Source organism: Nuphar pumila, chromosome 15, assembly GCF_984573655.1.
Source record: "Nuphar pumila chromosome 15, dmNupPumi1.hap1.1, whole genome shotgun sequence".
NCBI lineage: Eukaryota > Viridiplantae > Streptophyta > Magnoliopsida > Nymphaeales > Nymphaeaceae > Nuphar > Nuphar pumila.
The window spans coordinates 45,660,426-45,667,670 of record NC_143263.1 but is presented as its reverse complement, the minus strand read 5'-3'; the positions used below and the strand labels follow the sequence as shown (position 1 = coordinate 45,667,670).

General features: G+C 37.9%; 1 pseudogene across 1 annotated transcript; it reads left to right on the top strand.

Annotated features, from left to right (window-relative positions):
• Window positions 1-2,670: 2,670 nt before the first annotated feature.
• On the top strand, window positions 2,671-7,031 carry LOC149815306 (protein TWIN LOV 1-like; annotated as a pseudogene). Its single transcript, XR_016428127.1, has 7 exons — window positions 2,671-3,687; window positions 3,845-4,043; window positions 4,147-4,211; window positions 5,391-5,461; window positions 5,620-5,681; window positions 5,795-5,858; window positions 5,970-7,031. The product of XR_016428127.1 is annotated as a protein TWIN LOV 1-like (transcript).
• Window positions 7,032-7,245: the final 214 nt, after the last annotated feature.

Sequence of the window (7,245 nt, the reverse complement as noted above, 5' to 3'; positions counted from 1 at the left end):
ATTGCATGGGGCCCACAGTTTCAGAGTGCAGACCCCACGTAAAAAGCTGTCACTTGATTGGCTATGGCACTTAGCCATGGCACATAGCCGCTCCCTGGATCCATGTTTTTCCCCTATTAAAAGGGGTCAGCTCCCTTCCTCCTATTAAAAAAGGACAAACACTTATAAAATGTTCACCTCCGAACATTGAACCACGTCGCAAGAGGGGTGGAGCAGTCAGTGGGGATGCGTGGCATCCACCCACTCACTCACTTGGCCGAGCACTTTGCAGAGCATTGAATCTGCTTCCAAGTTGTTAACAGCCAGCTAGAAAGGAGAGCGAGGAGAAGAGTTTGGGATCCACCACTCTTCCATTAGAGGGGATCCAAGGATCTCGTAACTGATAGCTTATGTAACATCAACCAATCATATGACTGCATTCCATGGACCCTACAGCAGCAGCGGTAGGCAAGCCCCACTCAAAATGCAGCCACTAGATTCGCCATGCCACATAGAGGATCAGTTAGGACATCCCTTCATATCAAGTGCTCTTTCATCCTTGATGTCCTCTTGTTCGAGTGCCTAAAATGCTATTGCAGTCCAATTAACTGGATGGACGATTTATTGTCCAAAGTGCTTGTGGGAAAACAGGACTTCTGGTTGTTTGATTGGATGTCAAGTATTCAAGATTTGCAGCTAGGGCTGGTAAACAAGCTGAATAAGGGCACGTTGAGGATAGGCTCATTTACTAGTGGACCGAGCTCGTGAGTCAGTTAGTGCTTGTGTTTAACCAAGTCGAGCGCAAGCTCAGCTTGTTCTTGAATGAGACAAAACGAACACAAGATGGATCATGTAAAAAAAAAGCGTCATTTATACATGGATAAATTTTCACTATGTTACACTTAAAATACATATGTTTTATATATTAAGCTCAATATTTTGCATGTATATTTTTATTCATACTTCTCTTTATATATATTTTTTACATCTTTCTCTTTATGTATTACACTTAAAGTATACATCATACATAAAATATATTTTTATCTATACGAGTTCACTCGAGCTGAGCGAGTCGAACACTCTTTGTGTTTGGGCTCGACTCCTTTAAGCTGAATGAGATGTTTGTGGCTTAGCTCACAAGCTATACAAGCCATCATGATAAGCCAAACTGAGCCAAGTCATGAGCATTTCAGTTCATTTACTAGCCCTATTTTTAGTTGCTTGTAGTGCCCCGGTAAATTTAATGCATTGGTACACGTCTGGCCCACAAAATTTCGGTCTTTTTATTTTTAACCTTTCAATTTATCACAAGATGTTAAACTTCAAAATATCACTTATTTTGAAAATATCATATTTTTATTGTGATATTGTCACACTATTATTACATTATTGATGAAATTTTAATTCAATGTAAGATTTTCCCGAACACGACATTTGTGACTATAGGCCAAACCTCAGCTGGATAATAAAAAAAAGCAAAGAAAAAATCAGATGTGAACCAAAGCTTTTTTTTTATATATTTACATGAAGAAACCTCTCCCAGGAACAAAAACGCCCAAAACAACCAGCAAGTCTGAATACTTTGGTATCGTTCCTGGGAAACACGGACCAATGAGGAAATTCAAGATCCGCTATAAGGATGGCCATGATTGCAACTTTGTATTGTTCTCTTTTTACCCATTGGACTAACCATTCTACCAGATGGGTACCAGGTGGCCCAGCCCACGGGCTGACTTCCGGATCCAGGGATTCGACCCAGCACTCAACTGCAGACTGCTGGAAAGCAGAAACCAACCAGATAAAACACACACAGATGTGATGAACATGGTTCAACCCAACTGGACCCAGCACCATGAACACTAGACTCTGACTATAATCAAGGGACTAGAGAGAGGGGGGGGATGACACCACTAGAAGACGTGGATGATAAGCATCCGAAATTCTCTCTCCCGTCCCTGGATTATAGTCAGCTTCTAGTGTTCAAGGTGCTGGGTCCAGTTGGGTTGAACATCACACATATCTCTGCGTGTATACGTCTGCCTCTGAATATTAATCTCTCTCTGTGTACGTGTCACGGGCTAAATTCTAATCGTGCCAAGTCTCATATGGTGGCACGCTACAAGGCTCTTCGTGTGCAAGGAAATATTAATCATGTACGCCGACAACTCTCAAGTTTTGAATCCATCCAGGCACTCTCGATCCGCTTCCTCTGCCTTTGCCACCGCCAACCGGTTCGCCACTCTCTCTCTCTTCTTCCTTCACCCACTTAGTCCCACAACCCCCACCCCTCTTTATGATCATAATCGTAATCGTCAATCCACTAATCACCGCACCCACTTAGGAATCTCTCTCTCTAAAAACCTTGGGTTTTCTTCTTCTTCCTGCTCTCACGGGGATTCCTTTTCAAAGAATATCATTGTATTAATTTGGTTGCACGTATATCGTCAACGTAAGACTAAAATCAGGAACGTGGTCGGATCCTCTTTATAAAGAAATGATTGGTGGGTGATTGTTTCCCCGAAGTTATTTTGGGTTTTATGATGGTGGGCGTTGTTTTTTTTTTGTGGTTATTGAGGTTCGTTAGTTATTGTGTTTGTCTTTCGCGAATGATACATTCATTTCTGTGGTCTTTTTTTTTTTGCTATAGTTTAGATACCGTGATCAAGTGTTTTGATGGGCTTGTAGCTCAGTTAGTTGAGTTATTCATGTTTGTTTCATTCTGTTGATGTTGAAATTTCAGATACACAAGAATCGTTGCTGTTGGCTGTACAGTTGTTCTTGATGAATGTTATCAGGTTGAAGATTTGATTAGAGGAAGAAAGAAGGGAACTGAACAGGGTGGGTGGCAATCAATTGATGAATAAGCTAATTAATAGTCGAGTAGTCCCTGGTCTTCTGGTCTTCTGTTCTTTTTCTGGTTTAATTGTTGGGATTTTTCTTGAGTTACCAAGAATAATATATGGCAGACAGTTTGTGAGCTTTGTAGTTAGTTTTCTTATTTGATTTGAATGCCTGTTATGGGATTGAGAATCTTGATCAGTGGTAGAAAGATGGGAACTGAACTGGGTAATAACCAACTGATTGATCAGTCACTTAGTAGCCGCTATTCGACTTGGATAACAGAGATTCTGGATGAAATGCCTGAGAATTTTCTCATCACTGATCCATGCCTGTCTGGTCACCCTATTGTTTTCGCGAGCAGAGGTTTCTTGAAAATGTCAGTTTATTCTAGAGAAGAAGTTATTGGAAAAAATGGGAGAATTTTTCAGGGTCCAGATACTGATAGACGATCAGTTCTAGAAATTAGAGAATCAATTAGGGAGGAGAGAAACATTCAGATTAAGTTGTTGAATTATAGGAAGGATGGGACACCCATTTGGATTGTTTTCCACTTGAGCCCCGTGTTTTCATAAGATGGTGGATGGGTGATTCACTTCATTGCAGTTTAGGTTCCTATCTCGAAAAAAGGGAGACTGTCTCAGTCAGGTTTCCCAAATGTAGAAATAGTGAGCAGACCAGAATCGAGACAGTCATATTTATATACACGGAGTAGGCATTTTACGGACCCAGGAAGGTCTGATGTCAAGGAAGATTATCCAAAGCTAGAGATGTGTTTTGGTTCTTGTCGAAGAGAGGTTTTCAAAGATCCAGCTAGAGGGTCGAGTCACTCGTTGTTACTTGATTCTTCGATAGAGCTTAACAGCAGAGGTTAGTGGTTGAGCTTATTTTTTTGGATTTAAGTTACAAGGAATTGCCTTTCTTTCATCTCACAAGGTTTTATGAATACCATGTTTTTGTGATTATTGTCTCTATCTGGTTATGGGGCATATAAGCTTATAATTTGGTACATAATTGCAGCATGTAGACTCTTGTGAAGACATAGATCTTGAGAAAGAGAAGGCTACGACTGCAATTAAGAACATACTGTCTACATTGGCTCACTACAGCAAGCTCATAGGAAAATCTGTCTGTGGAAAAAGATCTTCTTCAATCCATCCTGGACTAACTCAAATCAGTTCATCCTTGAACATATCTCTTGGTAGAATCAAAGCTAGCTTTGTATTGTGAGTTGTTGCAAATTCCTATTTAATCATTTAATCATAGACGTGGTGCTAGGGTTCTTGTGATCATGTTGCACTTTCTTACAGATTTTATTTTGTGTTGCAGAACTGATCCACATTTACTTGATATGCCCATTGTCTATGCAAGTGATGCGTTTCTAAATTTGACAGGTTGGCACTGTTTTGATGTAAACTTAGCTATGGTGGTGCTTGCTGCAACAACCTAGTAGCAGCACCAGTAGTTCTTTATGGTTCTTTCAATTATTTACATTTTTCCTGTATGGCCTTGCAATCTGTTAGGCAGAACTCTGCTCTTATCATGTTTTTGATGTTCACTTTATTGTTTACTTTAAGAAGCTCCATATATTCAACCTCCTGTTTAAATGTTTTACAACTTTATGCTTTTTGTTCAGTTCATGATTTGGTTTTGAATTTGAACACCAGCCCTGTTCCCAAGCAAAAAGAAAAGCAGGTCCTTTTTTCTAGCCTTCTTTTGCCAAATATCTCACAAGATTTTACCAGTAGAGGAACTAGGGGCTGTGTACTTGGATTGATGCAGGTCTGCTTATATTAAACCATGATCCTGGAGACTGATATAACTTTGGATTTATGGATCCATAAAGCGTTTATCACTTCAGGGCTAGAACACTGTGATCTAGCAACCTTCAGATTTTACTGTATACTTTAGTTGAAATTAGGTCAAGACTTACTTGGTTATGGTCACATTTGTGTAGCAAATATCAGGTAGAACAACTGCTCAAGAAACAGAGCCTGCATACATTATTTGATACTAGTGCATCCAACAGATTAGACCACGATCCTAGATACTGGATGGTCTCTGATAGAATAGGGATCATAAGGTTATTTGTGGATTCATATTAAATTCTTGTGCTATTAATGTGATTTCATTGTGCATTCTATAAGAAGTCAAGCAAGCTCCACACCTGGTGACAACTCCAGGCCCTCGTTGGAGCTTGCGTTGCAATAGGGATGTTATAAGCTCGACAACCAATGTTTTGTAGGCTTTTCTCCAATTTCTTAAATCACACCTCTTGCTTTAATACATTAAAGAGGATAAATGCAATAATGTTTCCTTTTATGTGTTATAGTCCACATTTTAAAATGCTTCAGTTCACTATTGTCACGTCAAACTCTAGCATCTGTGATATTGAACAACTTCAGATTGTTTATTTAATATATACTGAAAGCACCATAAGGTATAATATTAGAGTTAGTTATTTCAGTATAAATCCTTCTATAAATCCAATGGGAAATTTGGATTCAGTGCAGTGTCGCACACATTTATGGAGGGAAATTTCTATAATTTTCCTATTCATTTCCTGTTTTTAGGTTACTCTAGGCATGAAGTGTTGGGACGTAACTGTAGATTTTTACAAGGACCTGGCACAGATCCAGAAACTGTGTCAGGTGAGTATTTAAACATTTAAACCTTACTTCTGAGCCTTGTTTGAAAATTTCAATATTTATCAGATGGAAAGATTGGTTGTGACATCATGGCTTTCATTTCATTGCAAGTAGTACCTTTATAAACGTCAATTGTATTCATTACATGTTGCAGGTTAGGGAAAATATCCAGAGTGGGAAAGCTTTTCAAGTGCATATTTTGAATTACAGATGCATGTGAAAACTTTATATTAGCACTTAGCCAGGACTAATTAAAATGAACTGGTAGTTTATGGATACTTTTGGGCGATATACCAATAACCTTGTATGATACGCTTGTTGCAATTCAGAAAAGATGGCAGCTCATTTTGGAATCTTCTACATGTATCACCTGCTCGGAATGCTTCTGGGAAGGTAAAGCTTAGTTTCTCATCTGCATGTTTCTATAATTATAGTGTGATGTATGTTCTTCAACTCCATTTTTTGCATTTCTTTACATTTGTTTTGTATTTGAAATTATTGCAGTGGCATGTGATTAACAATAAAGCACCTGTCCAGAATGTCACTGCCTGGATCAAGCAGGATCTTAAACTTGGATGGATTATCTATGTATTCGTAGACGATCATGCACATGCTTCAAGGAATATGTTGGCTGATTTTTTCACTATCATAGTGTTGACTTGAAGGAATTGATCCACCAAAGAAGATCCATGTTCTTATCTTTTATCATCACCCAATACCACCAAGAACCAATCTACCAAAGAAAATCCATATCTTATCTTTTATCATCATCCAATACCCTAACTGCGATGGAGTAAAGGGCTATTAAGTTTGTTATCAACAACTCTTAACTTTGTTATAAACTACTCTTAAGTTCTTAACAAACTTAATAGTCCTCATTTGAACTGTTTATTGGTTGTAATCAATCATAGACTACTCTGACCAATACTCTTGACCTTGGGTTTGTCTTGCTCCTCTTCAGAATGACCTCATTTGAACTGTTTATTGGTTGTAAAACTCAGCAATCTTTTTCTGTGTATGTAGTTCAGGAGCGTCCAAAGTAGGCCAACATTTAGTTAACTGGCAATGTCAACCTTATTTTGGTTTCCAGTTGTGTGGCTGTGCGGCTTTTAAGTGTTTGAGTGATCAGAAATTAAATTTTTGTTGACAGAATTCTAGTCCTATTTTTTTTTTTTAAAAGAAAGAGATAAATTGAAAATGGGAGATTATCTTAATCTTATGCAATACTACTAATGTTTACCCTTAATTGTGTTATATGGATACCCAAACCTTGAACCTTAATACATGTCATTTATCAATGCCCGGTGTACCTTTTTGCCAAATTTGCTGTGTTCAACACTTAAAGTTTAGGGTGCGTGCATTATAATAGGTATATGTTGAATCAAAAGGCAAGGCTTATATCTATTGAGAAAATTCACAAATCAATCAAAGGATATAAGTGCATGTTTTGAAGAATGACAAAAGACAAATGTATGATAGATTTAGACAAGCACAAGGCAGTAGAGCAATAGACCACCACATCTCCAATATGATGTGCATGACCAAATCTATACCAAGTACTGAAGAATGTGCCAAAAATATTGTGTGAGTTAACCAAGAGTAGCAAAAGAAATAAACCATGCGAAGAGTATTAAAGACAAAGAAAAGTCAAACAATCAAATTAAAGATGGATGAAAATAATTTTGTAACGTGTTAAACAAGAAATGGAGAAATTAAGTGAAACAAGAGAAAAAACTTGATCAATAATGATGAAGTAGAAATATGATAAAAAATATTTTAA